Raw genomic sequence first — 21,598 nt, forward strand, 5'->3', positions numbered from 1 at the left:
TGGCCTCAAACTCACAATGACCCTCTGCCTCAGCCTCCCAAGTACTGAGACCACAGGCGTGTGCCACTGTACTTGGCTCCAGACTGTTATTTTAATCAACTCTCTAACTATAGCCATACAATGTTTTAGCCAAAATCTACAGAAAATTGAGACAAGGTCTTTTTTCTCCTAAAGTTCTCCAGATTATGTCCTTACTTTGCCACTTCAATTAAGAGTACAGTATTTCCTGATTATTTTAAATGGGAATCTATTAAAGGGAGAAGAAAGAACCAGTCCACTTGTATAATTCACCAAAATGAGAAAAACTATTCCCTGCTGGGAGAACTGTATGTGGCTCAAATGCTCTTCTGTGTTAGTCTGTCTTGGAGTGCTCCCTACAGCTCATGTGAGGGTCGAAAGGGAGTTTCTTTTTTTTTAAAAAAAAAAAAAAGGCTTGTTTCATGATACACTAACGTGCACAGAAAGTGAGTGTGACTCAGGGTGGGAATGTCCACAGGGAGGCACAGAACCAATCACAGCAGCTATTGTTATCCTTGTAAACCTACACCCAACTCCTCGAGGATAAGAACAGATGTGCAGCAGGGGTAGTCTCTGCCTGCTTCCCAGGAACTTAGAAAATGCTGGACTGACAGTTAAGGAACTCCCAAGAGGAACTCACCTAAACCCAGACCTTTTGATAACCAGAAAGATTAAACTGCTTTATTCAAAGGTACATGTTCTACACAATTTGAATGTTCCTTCTTCACTGCACTCTTGATGCATCTTTTAAAAGAAAGGATCAGAGACAGCATGCATGTTACCCAGAGGAACTTGGTGAAATAAGAAACGTCACCTTGGAGGAGAAAATCCTGGTCTTCCTCATTCTTTCCATCCTAAAAATTGTCTAATCAAAGTCATTTGGTTACCCACAGATGACAGCTAAAAATTACAGATTGACCTAGGGTCTAACCTTAAGGTTTGGATCTGCACAGAATAAACACCACATTTACAAACTACCTAAGGGTTTCAACCCAATGCCTGAGCTGATCCCAGGGTTCCAGAGGAACCTCAGTGAGATTCGGTTATAAGTGTCCCCCAAAAAACTCTGAGGATTTCCCAGAAAAGTGAACTCAGAACTTTAGAGATATTATGGAACTGACCATCTCTGTTCCAAGATTCTCTGCATTGAGCCCTGAGAAGTACTGAGAGGTCCCTGGGAGCCTCCTATTTCAGAGCATCTCAAGTCGCCAGATTTTGGTGAAAAGCTCCAGTGATTCCAGTACATTAAATAGTAAGGGCCAAATTTCAAAGATATCCTATTCCACTGCAGCAAATGGTGAAAAGCAACAAGGGACTGGCGTTGTCTTGCTTTTGACCATAAGATTATCCAGTTGACTTGGTGGTGATTAAGACGATGAAAGAGAAACCATCCTTTCCTTTGATCTTCTTTGCTCTCCTCAGACTAAAATAAGAACAATTCTAAAAATTCCATGGCTCATCTCTCATTGCTGTTTCCCAGTAAGTCACCTACTGCTCATCACTGAGATGCTTCCAAACCACACGCCTCAAGGAGCCTGCCTCCAATTCTGAGTTGCTCCCTTTCTTGACTATGTTTCTGACCCATTTCCTTTCAAGCCATCTGTAATTACAATCAATGATTCAAATCAAAAGATCCCATGAAAAGCCATCACCTGTATAAATCTGTATCTATAAATCTCACATGATTCTTGGTAGGGTGATTGTTCTTACAATTAGACAAATGCCTCAAAGGACCTCAATTCAAGGAACAAAATGACTTGGGGCTCAATAAACCAGGAAAACTACTCAGTATCATAGGGGAACATGACTTTGTTAGTCTTTGCTGGCTTCAAATTTTGGAATAAGGAGTCCCTTTTATTGCTCTGTACTACAAACAGCAAACCTAAGGATGTGACAGGACAAGGATTGTACACAGGACAAAGACAGCACACAGTTCAAAGATTTCTGTGTTCTACTTATTCGGAAAGGGAGAGGGAGATGGACAAAAAAGGCAGGAGTGAGATGATTGGTTATGAGTTGCAGATACCCATGATCAAAACAACAGGAGCAGATTTAGAAACAAAATAAAAATTTGCTATCCAATTTTCCACCCAGGTTTCTCTGGAATTTAACTCTGTTAAGCCAGTGAAGTTATATATTCTATAGCAGGATTCTGAGAGGTCAAAGAAGAGGCAAAAAAATTTAAAAAAAGGTTTGTAGTTGGCAAAGACAACTTTTTGGCTTTTTTACAATGTAAGCCCAAAGTCTTTGCTTGCCAATTCAGCCTCAAGAATTATTTTGTTCTTAGCTTTTAAGTTTTACTAAGTGACTACAGCACACTAGATGATTGCTCCTCTTTTGCTTTGCAAATTCCAGTTGACTCCTTCACCTTGAGAAATCTGTATGGCATTGTGAGTGTTAATATCGTACCCATTTCCTCCTTGATGCCCTCAGACAGGTGGTAGCAGGAGGGCAGAGGAATGAAAACAAAACAAAATCTACAAACGACAGATTCTCTGCTTCTAATTTTCTTCTGTTACAGTCCCTTGAGTCTGAGTTTAGATCTCCTCACTACCTAGGCAAATATGTCCTCAAGCTCCTCTGGGCCTCACCTATAACATGGTAGGAACAATAATTTAAAAATTAACACATTAGTATGTAAAAGACACAGGGAAGAATAAAAGAATTGACTTTTATTTTTAAGGGAAGCAATACAGAACCAGAGCTGGCTGCACTGCCCAGTGCCCCCCTCCCACCCCCACACACACCCTCCCTGGCACTTTGCAATGGAAATACTATGGGGCAGGGTGACTAAGAGCAAGGACCTCAAAGCCAGACTCCCTGCTATGTCAGCTCTGCCATTTGCTGGGTAATACTCAGCAAGCTACTTTACCTTCCTCTGCCTCCATCACCTCATTTATAAAATGAAGATTATACCAACCTTCCTGCACAAATGAAAAGCCTTGATATAAGAAAATGCTTAAAAGGGTGAGAGCCACAGTCAGTGCTTCACAAGCATCAGGCTGCTGCTTATGGCTTTCAGGACCTTTCTCAGCCTGGATTCAGGCCTGACCTAGTGGCAACCCTTACCTCAGGGGTGGGATTCCTAATACTGTCCCCTGACGCAGGCCTGGTCCTCTCAGTCCCCACCTGGGCCCTGGTCTCCGCCTCCTGCCTCCTGCTGCCCTCCTTAGCGTCACGCCAGCTCCTTCCAGCTGCCCACCTGCCTTATCTGGCCAAACCGGCTGCTCCTCGTGCTCATGCTGGCGTGCTTGTCCAGACCTGCTCTGCCGCCTGACAGCACCTCCCTCCAGCCCTCTGCATCTGTTCTTCATGCCTCGGTGTACCCAGTACTCTTACACAGGCCGCTCCAATGGCCTGGCCTCTCTCTCCAGCCTCCATCTTCCCCACTACCCATCCCTGGACGGTCCCATCCTGTCACAAGCCACTGCCCAGAAAACCATTCTTAAAAAATTCCTGTAACAAATTCTACTAATGAATTGTACCAAGGAGGCAAGAAGAAAGTGAGAAAGGAAAAAAGAAACAGAAAACAGGGATAGAGGCAGAGACAGAAAACTCTAGAGACATTCAGAGGAAAAATGAATATATGGACAAGCTCCCCTCCTCCCTGCCATTCTTGATGGCTTCAGAAGAAAATAATACATCATAATTCATAAAAGAGTGAGTGTAGGCAAGGTAAAAAAGAATAATTCCCTGGCCTACTCAACTTGCCAGAAAATGACAGGTCCCTCCCTGTGATTGACGTATTACTCAGAATCTCTTGCTTTCTGAAATTTCTGGGTTTTTTTAAAAAAGCCAATCTCTCATCAAAAAACATTCCATAAAGCTACAATTTTCATGAAAGCTACACAACCTTATTTTCCAAAAGAAACCTAGGAGACCAGTTCAGCTGGTCTCCCCGCTATTGCTGCTGTATGATGGAGCTAATGCTATCAATACTAACTTAACCATTACAGCTCTCAATCACTGAGTACTCACACAACCAGCATGGGGCCTGGGGGTGCCAAAGTCACCAAGACAGGACTGCATCCCCCAGAAGCAGACCAAGGGACGTGGGGACAGTGACAGTGAAAATCTTGAAGTCAGAAACAGAACCAAGGGGAGGGTTGCAATCAAAGCTCTCACATTTTGAGAAGCTCTGATGAGAGCTAAGGAGTAATTTGATTCCTTTATCTGCAAAGCTTTAGCATGAGTGGGAGGCAGAAAGGGGGGAGGAAAGGAACAACTTTGCTCACGAGGCAGGGCAGACATGAATCAGCCACCAACTTACTACTTGGCCTTGGGCAAACCACCTCCCCCAAAGTTGAGACTCCTTCACTTCTCTGAGTCCAAGTTTGCTCTAAAGAGTTTCATTTTGAGGTTTTTAATGTATAATTTGTGAAAATTTGTTTCTATTTTGTTACTACTTTTTGGTAAAAATTCATGATTTCCCCTTTTAAGAGGACCTTTTCTCTTTGATTTGATAACCCTGTTAATAACAAGCGTGTATAAATACCTATTGAGTACTTAATGACACCTCTTTAAAAAAAATCCGATCATGCTGGCTCCTAGTCAAAATCTTTCAGTGGTTTCTCATTGCACTTAAAGATAAAGACTCAAATCCTTAGCATGGTCAAGCATGGCCTCAGCATTTCTCTTCTTGTATTCCTCATTTTATACACCTCATCCTCTACAGTCAACTCAGCCTTTTAGACACACCCCACTCTCTCTCATCTTGGGCTTTTTCTAGAACATGATGCTTCCCCCCAGCTGTACTCCAATGAGCATACATTAGTGAGATATATGAATTATTATGTTACTTAAACACAAGTTTTATGGGACAAGAGACCAGATAGCTTTTTACTCACTATTATATTCCTACAGCCCAACATCAGTGCCTTGCACATTGGATGGCTTTCTATAAATACATCAATAATTCACAACAGCCTTAAGCACCTTGGCTATGTCTGCACTTTGGCTGCCAAAACAGAGCAGAGACTAACAAAAAAAGCTTGCAAAGTAAAATGTAGGTATCTTTTAGAGCTAAGAAAACCTAGAACATGAGCATCCCTGGAGAGTTTTCACCAAACTGTCTTCATGTCCTAAAATTCAGACACAGGGTCCTGTTCAGATTCTGATTCTTACAAATTAAATAATCTAGGTACGACATAGTGATACTGTTTTAGCAACATCTTTGTTTCAAAGAAAATATATAATGTGTCAGTGGAAAGTTTTAGGGCTTTTGCTTTGTTTTGACTTTCTGATCTTCCATGCTTTCATACTTTGCACCAATGTCCCCTCTGTCTGGAAGGCTGTGATGCCCTCCCCCCAACTTCTATTTGGTGAGGTCATTCCCTTTTTTAAGGTTCAATGTAAAAGTCACTAAGACCTTCCCTGGACACTGACAGCTCTTTTAGGTTATCACAGCACTCTGTTCTCCCAAACCTCTACTTGTGGGCTGAACACACAACACTATGGTGCACCCAAAAGACCTGTTTCTCCCATGACAAAATAAACAACTCAAAAGTAAGAACCATGCCTTACTCACCTTACACGGGCAGAGTGCCTGAAGCCTCGTGCTTGTTCCACAGAAGATCCTCAATAAATACTGCTGTTGAAACTTAACAGCAAACATGAAAAGTCACTTTTTGAGCCCTAAAGTCTTTCTTTCACAACCCATGCAACCTCATCTAGTAGATTTCTGAGACTTTACAGTAAGTAAACAGAAGTGAAAGAACCAGGAATTGGTACGGTCAATTTTAGAGCTGACAAGGTTTTATTTTTTGTGTGTGTGGGATCAGGCTTTAATGAATTTAAACACAAGGCACATGTTCCCAGAGGTACATAAATTACAACTGCTTTTTGATTTTTTCATCTCTTAATCCTTTGGATGGGAATGAGAAAATGTTTGGTCTCGCTCGTTTTTTTTGTTTGTTGGGTTTTTTTGGGGGGGGGGGGTTATGAGACAGGGCCTCACTATACAGTTCAAACTGGCCTTGAACTCATTATATAGCCCAGGCTGTACCCAAACTCAAATCAGTTCTCCTGCCTCAGCCTCCTGAGTGCTGAGATTGTAGGCATGCACCACCACACGCAGCTTGGGTCTCTTATTTAAGGAAGAACTTCCTTAATCGGGCCTTTTTAAAAAAAAGAGCTGATCGTCAGAATTTCTAGAACTTCTTGCAGTAAAATTCTTTTTGTATTTCTTTTCTATCTACCTACACTAGTAAGTTGTTGTCTCCTAGATCCTAGTAAGTTTGTTATGATTAAATGATGCTTTTAATTTCTGCATCTACACAGAACTTCTTTTTTGGTTTCTCCAAAATAGTATTCTCTTCTTCCAGTGTGTCATGACAATCCCATTTAGCTTTTGTTTCTTCTTTACGGAATAAATGTGGGTGCTCAATGCATCCTCTACGAATAAAATGCTGGATCCGGGATTCCAATCCTTGGCATTTAGGCCGATCCATGAGGGGCCTATATTTGCGCATTTTCACTCCTTCTACAAAGGCACTGGTCTGCTTTATGACAGAGGGCTTAATGTTTCTCCATTGTATTGTTCCATCCATGTTTGGTCCTGTTTTACAGGATAATACAACAGAGTCCAGTCCTTGCAGCATATTATACAACATGTGACTTTTGACAGCATGATTAGCCCATAGTTGCTGTAGGTAACATTGAACTCCTGAACCTCGTGATCATAGATCCACTTGATATTTTCATATTTACAGTCATACAAGACTAGAGGAAATTCTACAGCCATATTATATTGAGGCTTCTGGGGGATTTTTCTCTATATTCAGCAACTCATCAATAACTTCTGGCTTCTCCATTCCTTAGCCAATCAGAAAGAGGATAGCCATCATACATCGGACTTGATGATAAAGGAATACCTGCCCAGTCACTTCAAATTGACATAACTGGAAAGGTTCTTGCCATCTCTCCTCACCCAGGCTCTGTCCCACTAGCTGTACTTGAGCAGACAGAATAATCCTCTGAAAATTAATCACTCCATTCGCTACATCCATTTTACACAAGTTTCTAAAATCATGAGTGCCAACATACTTCTGAGCTGCATATAATTCATCCTTAGAATATCTAAATCAGCACAAGGGAAAAAGTAGCGGTAACTGCGCTCAAGACAGCTGAACCTAGCACTGAAACTAGATTGGACAGGGGCCCAGGCCAGTACACGGATGTCTGGAGGGAGTACCCGATTGAGAATGTGGGTATAACGGATCTCTTTGACATCATCACTGACTTCATCTTTTAAATTAAGATCTTTTGAATCTTTGCCCCTTGAAAACTGAGACCGCAGGTCAAGAGAAATCAACTGTCCAAAGGCACTAACTCCTTTGTCCGTTCGCTCACACCGGTGATAGTTGGATGTCGGTCTGCTTTCTATCAGTCGAATCTTGGTCAGAGCCTCAAACAGTTTCTCTTCAATGGTACTGTCTGTGTTTTCCTGACTAGCAAAGCCCTGGTATCCCCAGCCCTGATAGGCTATTCTTAGAGCTACATGTCTTTGGCTGTGGGCACTGAAATCAAATGCACGCTGAGCTTTTCCAGGTCCAGAAGAATTTTCTTTAACGTATGGGTCTTTGATATTGTTGGATTACTTTGTACTTCCTGCTCCAGTTCTTGTACTCTTTTTAGAAGTTTCTCAATCTGGTTTCTGCCAGTGTCTGTTTCAGCCATGATATGATAGCCCCAGGAACCAATGAATCTTAACAGCTCTTTGGCAAACTGGCTTCGTCGCCTTCCGCGAAGCAGGAAGTTGTTGCTGGCGCTCGCGCTCGCGAGGCCTCACGGGAGGTGCCGCGCGCGGTTGTGGGAAATGTAGTTCCGAGGAGGGGTGCAGGCTTGAAGCCGAATCTGCCGCTCCGAGGGTCTGCAGGGCAGCCACCGGTTTCTGGGCAGGACCTGGAGCATCTTTAAACGTGCAGGCAGAAATGTAGGGGTAAAACACGGGCAGAGTGCCTGAAGCAGGCAGTGGGTTACAGCCTCGCCTCGGGTAAGAGGTGTAGGACTCTCGGATCAGTAGAAATGCAGCTGCCACCTAAAGAGTCCCCAGCTGTGGGTTGACGGTAGAGGTCAGCAGCTGGCCGGCATTGACTACGACAGTGCCTCCTTCCAGTTTTCCAACACTTGGCGCGGATCCCAATCCTTGCGGATCAGTATAGCTCTTGGAATCCTCCAACTCGCATCTCTGGCGACCCCTCTCCGGTCTCCCCCATTCCCAGGGCCTCTCCTCCTCTGAGCCTGCGCGCCTGCGTGCGGCGCAGCGGGTGGTCGCGGCCTAAGGCCTGCTCCCGAAGCAAGCCCAGGGGCTAGGCCCTGCCTGGAGCCTGGGTGGAAGCACGTGCTGGGGGCGGAAGCAGCGATCGCAGCTATGGCGTCGTTACTTTGGGCTGGCGACGCCGGGGCAGCGGACGGCGAGCAGCTGAGCAGCCAAGTAACCGCCACGGAGCAGAGGAGGGCAAGGGGGTGGGAGCGACAGCCGGGACTCACAGAGGGAAATCTCCAGGGGAAAGGAGGGAAACCCCTGCTAGCATTTGGAGTGGCGTGTCAAATAGTGGAGGGGAAGTGTGGGGTGGGTTTGGAGGAGGGCCACAGAAAACGACTGTTAGAGAAGACCTTCGGTTTGAATGGGGCTAAATGAAGACACCTCTAAAGCTGACAAGGTTTTAGGAAACCAGCAAAAAGGACGGGGTGTCAAGAACTCAAGTCTGTGCTGAATGTGTGTCAAGGGTAGGGAGTCTTCTTAGGTAGACTCTACGGGCAGCAAGGATAGTGGTGGAGGATGGGTGGATATTGATGTTAGTGACTTAGCTATTTCTCAAAACTCTGTTTTGGAGAAATACCGATTCCTCTTTGGAAAAAAGTGCCAGACCACACATTCTTCAGAGGCAGAAACCGTATTTTACTCATTTTGTTAACATACCCCTTTCTGATCCAATGTCTGCTACAAATAACTGGAAAATAGTAGAAATTCAGTAACTATGTTGAAAAAGGCCAACTAAGCTTGTGTGGCATGGATAGCCTCCACAACAGAAAAAAGCACTGATACACAATAGAAGCATATACAGTGGACCCTTGACTTACAAACTCAATTTATTTATGAGGGGCTGGTTGTAACTCAAGTTGGCCAATTGGAAGGCTCAGGCTCTTCTACAAAGCCTTCAAAGTCTCTCTCTTGTATACAGGCAGATCTCAGTGTCCTTAGAGAGACACTGGCCCAGGATTTCTCAATTAATCCCACACAGGAAAGGATGTTGTAATGTTCCTTCCAGAACTCTTTAAGCATTAAACCTGTCTGAGACCATCTGGAAGCACAAGTGGCTAGCATTTGGATCATAACTCAAGACTTCGGTTGTAAGTTAAAACTAAAATTCTGGTCATAACCCAGGTTGTTCGTATGTCAGACTGGTCGTAACTCAAGGGTCCCCTGTATCTCAAGTTTTATTGAACTGTAGACTGAGCATACTAGAATCTGAGCTTTAGAGACTGAGCATACTAGAATCTCAACAAGGAAGCAAGAGAATCTGAATGACTTCAAAATACTGAGCTTAGACTAGCCACTTAATGTGACTATGTTCTTGCCAACAGAATCAGAGCAAGAGTAATGTGTCCAACTTACTCATCACATCAGTCCACATCCTCTTCTCCAGGCCCATACAGATTGTGCTGTTAACCTATTACCATTATACAATGAGGACCTCATCCTGAGGATGAAGAATTAATGGAGTAAAAACAAAACCCTCTGCATTATTAGGTGAAAGACATTTACATTTGAGTAGAGTAAATTTATTTGGGGATATTTTCATTACAGTAGCTCAGCCTAACTAATACCAGCTGCAAAAATAACTAAAATATAGAAGTCATTAGAACAGGAACAGACACAACCAGAAAAACATGTCCAGAGGAAGGACTGGACTCAGAAAAAGGTACCTTATTATATTACATCATTTCTTCTAACTCTTCTTTCATAAAATGCTTACAAGCCCAAGATGGTAGTCAATGACAGTAAATCTCTACTCCATCCTCCATCCGCACTACACTACAACAGAACATTGCTATGTACATGTGTGGCCTATTTATTATCTGAGACCAGCAACTAGGGAGCAAAACATAAATGCACACTGCCAATTTTACACTGCTTTTTCAAAGTCCAAATAAATTCAAAGAAAATATTCAACTCTACTGAGTTTTTTGATTTAAGGAGATCGCTGCAAAGAGAAAAATATTCACCACCTTTTAGCAAAGCCCTTAAGGATTTCTTCCTGAAGATTTGGATTTTCAGTATCATTTTTCTTAGTTCCCAGTCTGCTTGGTCATTTCCATTTCAGTATTGGATGGAAAATTGGTTGGAGCACTAGGTCCAAAGCCTTTCCTCAAGAGGCACAAATAGAAACAAACTGAATTACTTGAACTAAATTCCAATTCTCAGAAGTAATTCTTGCATCAAATATTCAAGGAGAATAACAGTCATCCCCATAGAAAATGTATAAATTTGGAGACAATAAAATAATGTACAGTTGCACTAATAGAAAATAGAGTAGAATGTAAAACATAACCAATAACCCTCTACATTTTCAGGTATGTCTCACAAGTCCAAAACCCTAAAAAAAACCACTACATACTATAGTCACATACATACACTGATTTGCAAAGTTGTTTGGCAATGCATTTTTCTTAAAAATAGAAAGTGAATTCTCATAGATTTAAGAAACACAGACTGAGGAATTAAAAATAGCTATACCCAAATACATATTAAGCTGTTATATACCTTACAGCAACACACACACACACACACACACACACACACACACACACACACACACTGCATTCCTAAACTTCACAGAGGAAGGTCAGCTGTAAATATTACTGGACCCTTTGGTCTGGTGTGCCTCAGAAATCTATTTTCTTTTGAACTGGGAAAGGCAATCATACCACAATTTTCAAAACCAGTATTTCAAACAAATTGTTTCTAATAGTTCTTCTAAGTTACTCTTTCAAAATCAAATTAACTTCAAATAAACATGTAAAACAGAAGACTGAACAGTAATAACCAGTCAGTCTGGAAGCACTGTCAAATCATAATGCTCCCTGCATTTCCTGAACCCCTTTAATCATCCAGTGATAACCTATGTGATCACATGAACGTGGTCTAGCAATTTTAACATGATTTGGGAACGTCAACATGCAATGAAAGAGATAGCAACAGACACTAATAATCCATTCCAGAAAACAGAGAAATTAATTAATGAACACATTGTTATGGTTCTCAGTACTACCAGCCGGTATTAGGAAAAAGAATGCTATTGGAAAATGTTCAGATTTACCTACCTTAAGGAGAAATTATGAGCTTTTCTCACCCAGATTCCTTTAAAGTCTTCCTTTAAAAGTGTCAACTACTATGAGTTCACTTTTGAAAAAAATACTGTGCCTACAGAACAGTAAGACATTAACCAATGCAGCAAGTTTGTCAATCACTGTCTCATCCTCGATCAAGCAAACCAACTATTAAAAATTTGATTAGAAGAATAAAAGGCCCAGAAGGAAAAGGGCTGATGAAGCTAACTTCATAACCTGCAGAATCATCTATTTCCTTTCACATTCAGGTTTTGTTTAACCATCTAGTTGATGAACATAAAATAACTGAAAAGACCTGAAGTGTTAGAAATCTTGGGAAAGCTTCCTAACACCACACAACTCTAAAGCCAGCCATAAAAGGAAGGAATAAAATATATTTTTACTCTATTCATCCTCCATCTACTTTCCTCCTGCCACTTGCACAACATATTTCTCACTTTACTCATATTTTATCCGATCATTACACTTTCCCCAAAATATGCTTGTGATCTAACCTCGTGTTGCTTTCTTATGCTTCAAAGCAGCTTAAGCATTTTTCTGGTCTACTGAACTTTTTCCTCAACTCTTCCCTTTACAGATCAACTCTACTTTGTAATGAGCCCTTTCACAAAGTTTTTGCCTTTAAAGAGTTTTGGATAAGTATATTCCTTTTTCTGATGTTTTTCACAAGCACGGCTAACTTGTTCTCTCAGACTGGGAAATTTCCACCTCTGACAGCCACTGTGATGTTCATTCAGTCTCTTTTTGGAAGGTCTTATGGAAATGGCACCTAAAGCAATGGCTCTCAAATGTCATTAGAATTAGCTGTGGAAGTTTTAAAAAAATCCATTTATACTCCAGAAACAAACTCAGTGAAAGCTGATAATCCATATTTCCTCAAATTACATAGTCATTCTACTAACCATCTAACAAAAAGACCAAAGCTAAGAGTTCAATAGTTAAGTATTACATTCGTTGGATGACTGGGCTATGGCAGGCAGCTCTTTAGGCATATGAAGAAGAACACTATTCCCTAAACTATTACTTTGTTCTACACTTTCGACCTTATATCCATAAGGTAACCTTATGGATTCATCCTGTGAGATCTACTTTTAAAAGATGACACAACACTGTTCATTGCTGCTTTCTCATTTCTCATTTTGTTTTACATGTAAAGCAAATAACCTAAACACTGATAAACGTTTTATTTATATACCCACCACTTGGAAGTATTGTTTACATAACAGAGAAAATGAGCACCTGGTCTGAATTTCCAAAATGGCACTCCTTGCAACTCAAGGGGAGCCTCCATCTGCATTCTATGAGCAGGGATAAGTGACCATGTTATTTACTCATTTACGGAAAAATTTACAAAAATGAAACTCCAGTTAACTCTTTAATCCAAACTGAATTATGCCACTCACATGCTACTGCACCCCATACTGGAAGACTCTAGTTACTGATAATGTGTCATATTTAGCATATTCATCAACCTAACATGCCCGAGGCCAGTGGTGGCAAACCTATGGCACGTGTGCCACAGTGGGCATGCAGAGCCTGCCCCATCAGCATGCAAGCCAAGTCACGCCAGCAGCTGAGCATTCAGGTTTAGTTGCAATGTTGACATTTTGAGCTTAAGTAAGTGAGTTTTGGGTTGCAATTTGGGCACTCATACTCTAAAAGGTTCACCATCACTGCCCTGGGCTTAGGAAATACTCTCAGTTCATACTCTCACCTAGGTTAGCTAACTGGGGGAAATAAACGGTCTGATGTTAGAATAGTTCTCTATATGTTGACTCTGGTATAATGCCATTTGGTTGCAATCTACTAGCATAAGAACAGACTCTCCTAACACTGCTTGGACCTGAGAGCTACCTGCAGACTAATCCCTTACTGAGGGTCACAAATGGAACAATTACAGAGCATCGACACAAGAAGCTCTGCAAGAGGTATTTCAGAGATAGCTCGTTTCCCTCTCAGGTGCTGAAAGAAATCATCCCCTCCCACCACAGACCATTCTGAAAGATAAAGATGGAACAAGAGCATCAAGTTAAATGCTGACAACCAGCACCTACAGCAGCTGGAGGATCAGATGGAATGGGTAAACTAACATCCTTAACAAATTTGATAGTAAAAAATGCACTCCAATTTTCAAACAAGAAAAGTAAGAGACAGATTTTTCAAAATTAGGTAAAATAGAAGAACAGATGAGTTAATTAACTTTACCTGTTCTACAGATACTCTCCACAGTGTATCAGTATTACCATGCCAACCACCTTGGGCTCTTGGTACAAATTAATTGACAATGATGGATAGGCTATTTGAACTTCAAAAATTAAATCTTTATATGGCCATGAATATTCTTTATGGTATACTCCTGCAGCTCAGGGCACTTCACTCTGGACTTGGCTGAACAAGTGAACACTCTGTTTCATTCTGTTCATCTCTCTCCAGGGGCTATTTCACCTGACTTTGGATTGTTTCTATCCCAGACATCATCCTTAGAAAAGCGTAGATTAAAAAAAAAAAAAAAAGCCTAGATATTACTGAGCATGATAAGCTGTAATGATGCAAAGAAAGAGACTTTGTTAACATTTTCAACTAAGTAAAATGAAAAAGCATTAAAAGCACCAAATCGGGTGTCTGGAATTAACAAACCAGGACACATTTCCAAAAGTGTAATCACAAGGTCACACGTTGACACCTCGGCATTAGCTGTGTGTCACTGTAAATCACCACACCAGCACTTTCTCTCCTCTTCATTTTATTTTCTAAATTTAGAGCCATTACAAATGCTGCTAACTCTGATAACTTAGTACCCATGCACAAGGAGGGTGAATCACAGCTTCAATGAGACCCACCAACCTAAATGTCTCCCCTTTTGTATATTTCCATGTTCAATGACAATATTTCACTCACAATGTACCTTATTCTCTGTTCATTCTTGAGGACTTATACATCTTTATAAACTTGCCTAAAATACCTCTTTATGTATATTCATTAGAGAGTAGATTCTTCTTTTGAAATTTGATTCCATAAAATCATTTTGTTTTATTACCAAATAACTTTTACTAAAAATGCAACTTATTAAAAAAGATTTGAATCTAGAAATCAAAATAAATTAAAATTTTAATGGTAAGTTGTTACAGGTCAATGGCTATAAATTAACATTACTGTCATTTTTTTTCAGAGTTAAAGGACCACAGCAGCAAGGCGATGAATAAACCAGTCTCCTTATCCCAGGATGCAACTTCTGTTTATCCCTCTAAATTTCCTTCTCCATTACATTCAGTTTCTCTTCTCCCACTGAGTTCTCCAAGCCCTAACTGCCTCTGATTTTACCCAATATATCCGCCTTTCCTATGTTCAGTTTACCCACATCCTGGTGGTATCAAAAACCTTTTCCACCCTACACTGCAGTAGGTAACAGACTGATTTATTTTTTTAATCTTAAGCTTATGCAAATGTATAACCTCCGGCTTCCTCTGGTCTCTCAATACTACTGTTTTAGTTAGGTTAGGCTGCTATTTAAAAAATACCGTAGAGATTGGTTTGAAAAACAAAGATTTATCTCTCTCAGTTCTGAAGATCAGAAGACTAAGATCAAGGCATCAGCATATTCAGTATCTGGTGAGGCCTTGCCTTCTAATTTGCAAAAGGCTACTTTCTTACTATATTCACATAGTGTGAAGAGGCTCTGGTTTCTCTTCCTCTTCTTTTAAGTGCACTAATCTCATCATGAGGACTCCATCCTCATCATCTAATTACCTTCCAAAGGCTCCAGCTCCAAGTGCCATCACAATGGGCATGAAGATCCGAACATTTGAATTTTCAAAAGACACAAACATCCAGCCCATAAAACTTCCCAACATTCCTTCCATATCTAGTGTCAGTTTTTTTCCTCAATTCACAGAAATGACCAACTTCAAAACTCTTTACCTCATCTCCCTTCTTTTGCCATTAACAAATTATCTCACTCCCTACTCCACAGGAGGTGAATAAAACAATTAGCATTCCCTCAATTTCCTGTTTTACTCCCCAAAGTAGACCTTTCATTCCATTTTGGTCAAAGAGGTACCTCCTTCTTCTAAGGCTGATCTTCTCATCTGAGTTCAGAATACCAGTATCTTTGGCTGGATATGAACCTTCTGTCTTCACTGTAATTTCAATCCATACCTCTCTGCAGCCTGTCACCCTTAACACACAAAGATGCTGAAGTCCCATTCACTTGAAAGAAGAATACTTCCCTGCCCTCACCTCTTCCACCTATTACCGTATTTCTATCTGCCCATTCAGTCAACATCCAGAGAGTATACTATACTTGTAGGCTTCATTTCTTTTACACTATCCACTCTTCATAATCTCCATCTCTGGCTCAAACTGCTTTTGCCAAGGTCTCCAATGACCCTGTAATTACATCTAACAGAGTCTCACTGGCCTCTGCCATTGCTGACCTCTCTTCTGCTAGAAACTCTCCTCCTTCTTGGTGTCTGTGAGTAGGCTGACCTGGATTTTCTTCTACCTCTCAGATCTTCTTTCTCAATTTCTTTTATGGGCTCTTTACCCTTTGCCCACCTCTCAAATATTCCAGAACACTACCTCTCATTTTCTGATGATCCATAAACAGATATTTCTGGTTAAATATAGGTCTAGAGTTCCAGAACCACAGTTTGAATGTTTCAACTCAACTGCCAATGAAATCTCTCTTCTTAGATGCCACAAAGCACACATATATTTGACATGGCATGTCCAATAAGGAGCTCATCTCCACCTCCTTCAAAGCCAAGTTCCTGTATATAAAAGAGGATGGCACTCTCAGTTCAGGTGTCTGATCTGGAAATTTCGGGGCCATCCCTTATTCCTCCCTTATTCCTCACAGTTGTCCCTGTTCCCTCTGTATCTTTGGAAGCCCTCCTCTCCTTCAATCCCTTCAGTTTAGGCTCTCCCAATTTTTCCCCATATTACTGCAACAGCTTCTCTTCTGCTCGCCCTCCCTCCACCTGTAACCACCTCTCATGTCCCATACCTCTTTCTACTTCAATCACAAAGTACTCTGATCATATGACTCTTTCCTGGAACAACATCCATGCTACCTTTTTTCTGGGATCAAACAGGGATTCTCTGAGAGGTCACCTAGGAGCTGCTTTTTGTTATGCTCAGCCCTCATCTCTCGTCATGGTTCCTCTCCCCACTTTGCCCAGTCACGCCATACTTCAGGACCCTAAAGCCCTTACATTTGTGTCCCAAATCTCTGGGCACATTGAAACTCCCTCTAAAAAATGTCTCATTACCTCACTCTACATGCCCAATTTTCTCCTACTAGTCATTCAAAAGACAGCCTAGGGCCAGGGATTTAGCTCAGTGGTTTCAGCGCCTGCCTTGCAAGTGCAAGGTCCCGAGTTTGATCCCTGGTACAAAAAAAAAAAAAAAGACCAAACAAAAGTCAGCCTAGACATTTTTTCCGGTGAATGCTTGCCCAAAGCACACTCCTTCCCAGTCTAGACTGTATGTCCATCCTGTGGGTCCTCCAGGCCCAAGGACTGCCACTGCCACACCACAGCACTGACCATGCTGTGCCCTGCCCACTCAGATGGAAGTGCATAAGCTGCCAAAGGAGCAAGGTTTGGATGGTGTTGCACCAATTCCCTGACACCTACCACAGTGCCTGCTACACAGGAAGCACCCTAGAATATTGCTGATGCCAGAAAGAGTTCTTCAAGTTCTGGAACTAATCCCATCATTAGCAAAAGAATTTACATGCAACACATTCTGATCCCTTTCACTCTCTGATTCTAACTGGATGGTTACACACTGATTCTAACCAGAAGCTACAATTTCAACTGAGTGGACAAACTATATCACAAAGACATTACTGTATGCAAAGACATATAACAAGGAATGTGGGAAAAACTTTCAAAAATTCATTTAATAAAATTACATGTATTTTCATTTAAAATCTTGGTAATATCTGTTTAAAATATCATTCTAAAATGTCTTCTGGGGCTGGGGATTTAGCTCAGTGGTGCCGCTGCCTGCCTTCCAAGCACAAGGTCCCAAGTTCGATGCCCCGTTTCAAAAAAAAAAAAAAACCCAAACAAACAAAATGTCTTCTGGTGGAGAGTTGGTGATTTGTGTAACTATATTAACTGACATTATGCCATCAGAATAAATTTGCTATAGATAACATGTGCAATACAAATTACACTAAACTTCTTTCCCCAAAAAAACTCCATGTCTAGTCCTATTTATCTTTAAATCCTTGATTATATCAGAAAATACCTGACAAGGGCCTCCTCATGGTAAGACTCAGATAACTTCTAACACACTACTGTCAAGTTAGCAGTTATTAACTATGTCTGGAAAGAGGGCTTGGCCCTTACACACTGGAATTGAGCAGCTCATCATCTTTAACTCAGTTCAACTCTGGAGTATAGCAGCTCCATTTTGGACATCCAATTTAGTTCCTATTAATCAATAGCAATTTAAACCCAAAATTCAGGTTGGATGGAGGCCAGCCCAGGAAAGCAGTCTTCCCAGAAGCTGATCTGCACAGTCCAGATGAGCTCACAGTAGAACAGCTTTGTGTTGCTCTCTAAGGGGACAACTAGAAGACAGGTTTCACTCTCACCTGGCCTGAAGAAAGAGGACTGACCAGAGGACTTTCCACTGTCTCCTCACCATAATTTTATACATGTGGTTCTGAACTGAAGTAGCCACTAGGTGCCAAATTCTGAAAAGGTGTCAAACAGCATGTCAACAACTGAAAATGGGGTACAATGTGCTTCTTGCCATCTGAATACAGGGCTTCTAAAAATCTTTTTTTTTTCTTACATGATAACACACCTTTCCATTTTTCTGGCATCCAAATTTAAAAACAAACAAACAAAAAAAACGGGAAAAAATCTTTCTTCACAGAAAGTTTTGCCAAAAGAGATGTTTCTAGTCACTTCATCCTTCTGTGATGGTAGTTATCTTAATTTGCCTTCCCCCAGAGTAAAACCTAAAATAAGGGCCATCATAGTTTGCATCTAAAAGGTCTCATGTGTTTGGAAAGTGACTGGATCATGAGGGTACCACACACCTCTGAGGATGCATCCATTAATGAGTTCAGTAGTCATGCTTGTTTTATTAGGAGGTGGGCTGGTTAGAGGAGTGGCTCACAGAGGATGTGATCTGCAACTGTGTATTCTTACCCTTTCTCTTTCTGCTTCCTGGCTGCTATGGGGTGAGCAGCTTTTCCTCCATGATGCCCTTCCACTATGCTGTTTCTGTCTTGTAGCCAGCCAACCGTGGACTGACCCTTTCTAAAACCATGAGCCAGGGCCAGGGATTTAGCTCAGTAGCACTGCGTATGCCTCGCAAGCGCAAGGTCCTGAGTTCAATCCCTGGTACCACAAAAAAAAAAAAAAGAGCCAAAGTAAACCTGTCCTTTAAATTGCTGGTGTTAGGTATTCAGAAATGGGAAAGTGACTAATATAAGGACTTTAGGGGAGGATCTCAAGAAGCAAAAGGAGACAAGGAAGTGAATCAGGGAATAAGGAAGAGTGAATAAAGAATGCACTACTGGGCAGGGGATTTAGCTCAGTGGTGCCTCCGCCTACTTCGCAAGCGCAAGGTTCTGAGTTCAATCCCAGGTACAAAAAAAAGAGAAGGCATTACTGATTTACCACTGCACATAGATGGGGCTCGAGCCTATGGAGAACTCCTGAGCAAGACTAAAATTGGTCCTGTGAAGGATCACAGGCTAATCATCAACACTCCTGCCCATGGATGGAGCAGAAGGTAACTGCTCTGTGTTTCAGGACAAGCTTGGATTAAGTAAACTTCTGAGGCTTCAAAGGAGAAACTTAAGGCAAAAGAAAGAAGCAAAGCAGGCTGTATGTATGGGCTCTGCCCACTACTGCAGGTGAACTTCAAGGTCAGCCAAGGAGATGTGGCATGAGGTCCAAAAAGTGCCACCAACAGCTAGGTGTGGGTATAGATCTCTCTATGCAGTGTAGCGAGCTACAATAACTATGTTTAAAAAGCACTTTTCAATGTAACCCAATTCCTGGAGATTTTTATTAATAAACAATGTACATTTGCTCCTTGCATTATTAATTTATTTTACAAGAATGAAGAATGAAATGTAAGGACAACTATAGCTTTGGGAGGTTGTTAGTATGTAACTATGAAGACAAAAATAAACATCATAACCATTGTAAGAATGACTAAGTGGATACCTACTCTGGAGGGCTTTTACTTACCAACACAAAGTTCTAGCTTCTTCTGTAAACAGTACAGCTGTTTCACATATCACGGCAATTTCTGAGATATATAAATGCAAGCCAACACCCTGGGGAGAACTTTTAAGTTTCTGGGAAAGCCATAACCTAGCCACCATGTCAATCAAGAATGCAATGTTTAGTCCTATTTCTTACTTTACTCCAACAAGGACCCATTCTGTCACCTCTAAAAAACAACAACAACAACAAAAAACTGGTACTGTGAATACTTAGCCAAAGTAATCTGAGCACTTCCCATCCTTTGACTGACTTTTATGCCTCCAAAGTCAAAGTCAAGCCATGTCACTAAAGAGGTTTTGAAAATATCCCACTTCCTGAACTGCAAATGTTCTTGCAAGTGGTGCAAACAGAAAACTTCAGGTCTCAGTACCGTCAACGTGACACCTTCATCAGCTTCCAAATTTGGTAATTACTGTTTTCCTCACACCCACTCATAGAGCTAAAATCTGGGTAACTCATGAGATTCTCAAGTCTGGCAACTTTTTGGCGAGTGTGGGAAGAAAGGACAAGAAAATATCTTCAACAAGGTCAGGGTCAAAGATAGCAAGCCATGTTTCAATATCTTCTTTACTATCAAGGCTTTATCCACAAGCTTTCCCCTCGTTTGGCAATACGGTTTTGTTCACTGTACCTAGAAGCACTCCTAAAAGCAAAGTAAGTTGTAGATCCCATCTACGTTTGATCCAGGAAGCCCAGACCTACTTTCAGGGACAGGAAATGAGAGCGTGGGGCCAGGGGAGATGATATTCACAGTAGCCAACGAAAGTGGAGTCGATCTAGAAGGTGCACAGGGCAAACGCGGCAACGTGCGCACGAAGCAACACAGCGGTGAGAGTCTGTGGGCCAGAGGAGGAAAACAAATTGCACAAGGGGCCAGGTAAGGAAACAGAAAAATTGGTAAATTCCAGAGGCTACTTCTCTGTTTATACAGGTAGGAACTACAGAGCACTTTTTACAGTTGAAATAAAGAAAACCAAAGAAATGCACGTGGAGAAAATCAGTCTAACACGCCAGACACCACGGTGCTGCAGTTTCAGTTCAGTCCCTGCAGTCCAGAAAAGGACCCTCTTCTATCGGATGCTTCTTTCCTAGGCTTCTCAGACAAATGGCACCGCCTGCCTGGCCTATGACTAGTAGTCACCACAGTAAGGCCAGATTCCCTTTAGCCCACAGATACCTACCAGCCTTGCAAATTGATGCCCAAGTGAAAACTGAAAACAAACTTAGATTTGAGGCCCATATGCTGATCAAACAAAGAATTAGATAAATCTGCAGAAACTTTGGCTTTTATGTTTTCCAAAGTTTATGCTCAACAAGACATATTCCAAATTATTACTGGTCTATGGAGCTGGCAAGCCTAAGTGCCAAAAGGCTGGCAAACATAAACGCCAAAGTAACTGCCAATGAGCCTCTCCCCTTAAGACACACTAGGAGTGTTCTTGGTTCTTCAATGGGATAAAAGTAAAAATGGACTTTGAAAACTCTCCCAGGCAGTGACAATAAACCTCAAGGCCAAGGTTATTATGCGGTCAAGTGAGAAAACATCACATGTAAACTTTTGAAGTCTAAGACTTGTGGTTCAGTCATGTGCTTCGCACAAAAGGAAATCTAATACACTAGATTTAATAAGCATTACTCAATAAAAAGGCATTAAGTCTGTATGCAAAATGAGGCAAAGCACAATACTACTCACAGGTGTGCTGCGGTAAAGTCTGTCATTTAGAAGTCTATGAACCCTGGCTGATACTGCTGGGCAGTTGGAACTTACATTGTGACGCTCCCTACTGGTACCTGTTAGAACTATCAACGGCTCCTAAGATGAAGAAAATTTTCCTTGCACTATTTTGTTTAATATTTACTCGAGCTTCCCAAATAGCTTTGGTTCTACCAAATTTTTGGAAAGATGACTTCACAAAGAAGTTCAAAGCCTACAAAGGGAAAATATGCTTTTAGTTAAAAGG

General features: G+C 41.4%; 1 protein-coding gene, 1 long non-coding RNA gene and 1 pseudogene across 7 annotated transcripts in view; 1 reads left to right on the top strand and 2 right to left on the bottom strand.

The window, feature by feature from the left end:
• The window catches only part of Cacnb4 (calcium voltage-gated channel auxiliary subunit beta 4), a 305,695-nt gene that overhangs the window by 175,497 nt on the left and 108,600 nt on the right, over window positions 1-21,598 (bottom strand). The gene's annotated exons all lie outside the window — the stretch shown is intronic.
• Window positions 6,093-7,825, bottom strand: LOC101725034 (tRNA pseudouridine(38/39) synthase pseudogene; annotated as a pseudogene).
• Window positions 8,310-14,722, top strand: LOC106008174 (uncharacterized). Its single transcript, XR_001182655.3, has 3 exons — window positions 8,310-8,452; window positions 13,333-13,453; window positions 14,543-14,722. It is a non-coding gene; the product is annotated as an uncharacterized LOC106008174 (long non-coding RNA).

The sequence above is a fragment of the Heterocephalus glaber genome, unplaced genomic scaffold, assembly GCF_053883595.1.
Source record: "Heterocephalus glaber isolate CG9 unplaced genomic scaffold, H.glaber_assembly_v1.0 deba00001097, whole genome shotgun sequence".
NCBI lineage: Eukaryota > Metazoa > Chordata > Mammalia > Rodentia > Bathyergidae > Heterocephalus > Heterocephalus glaber.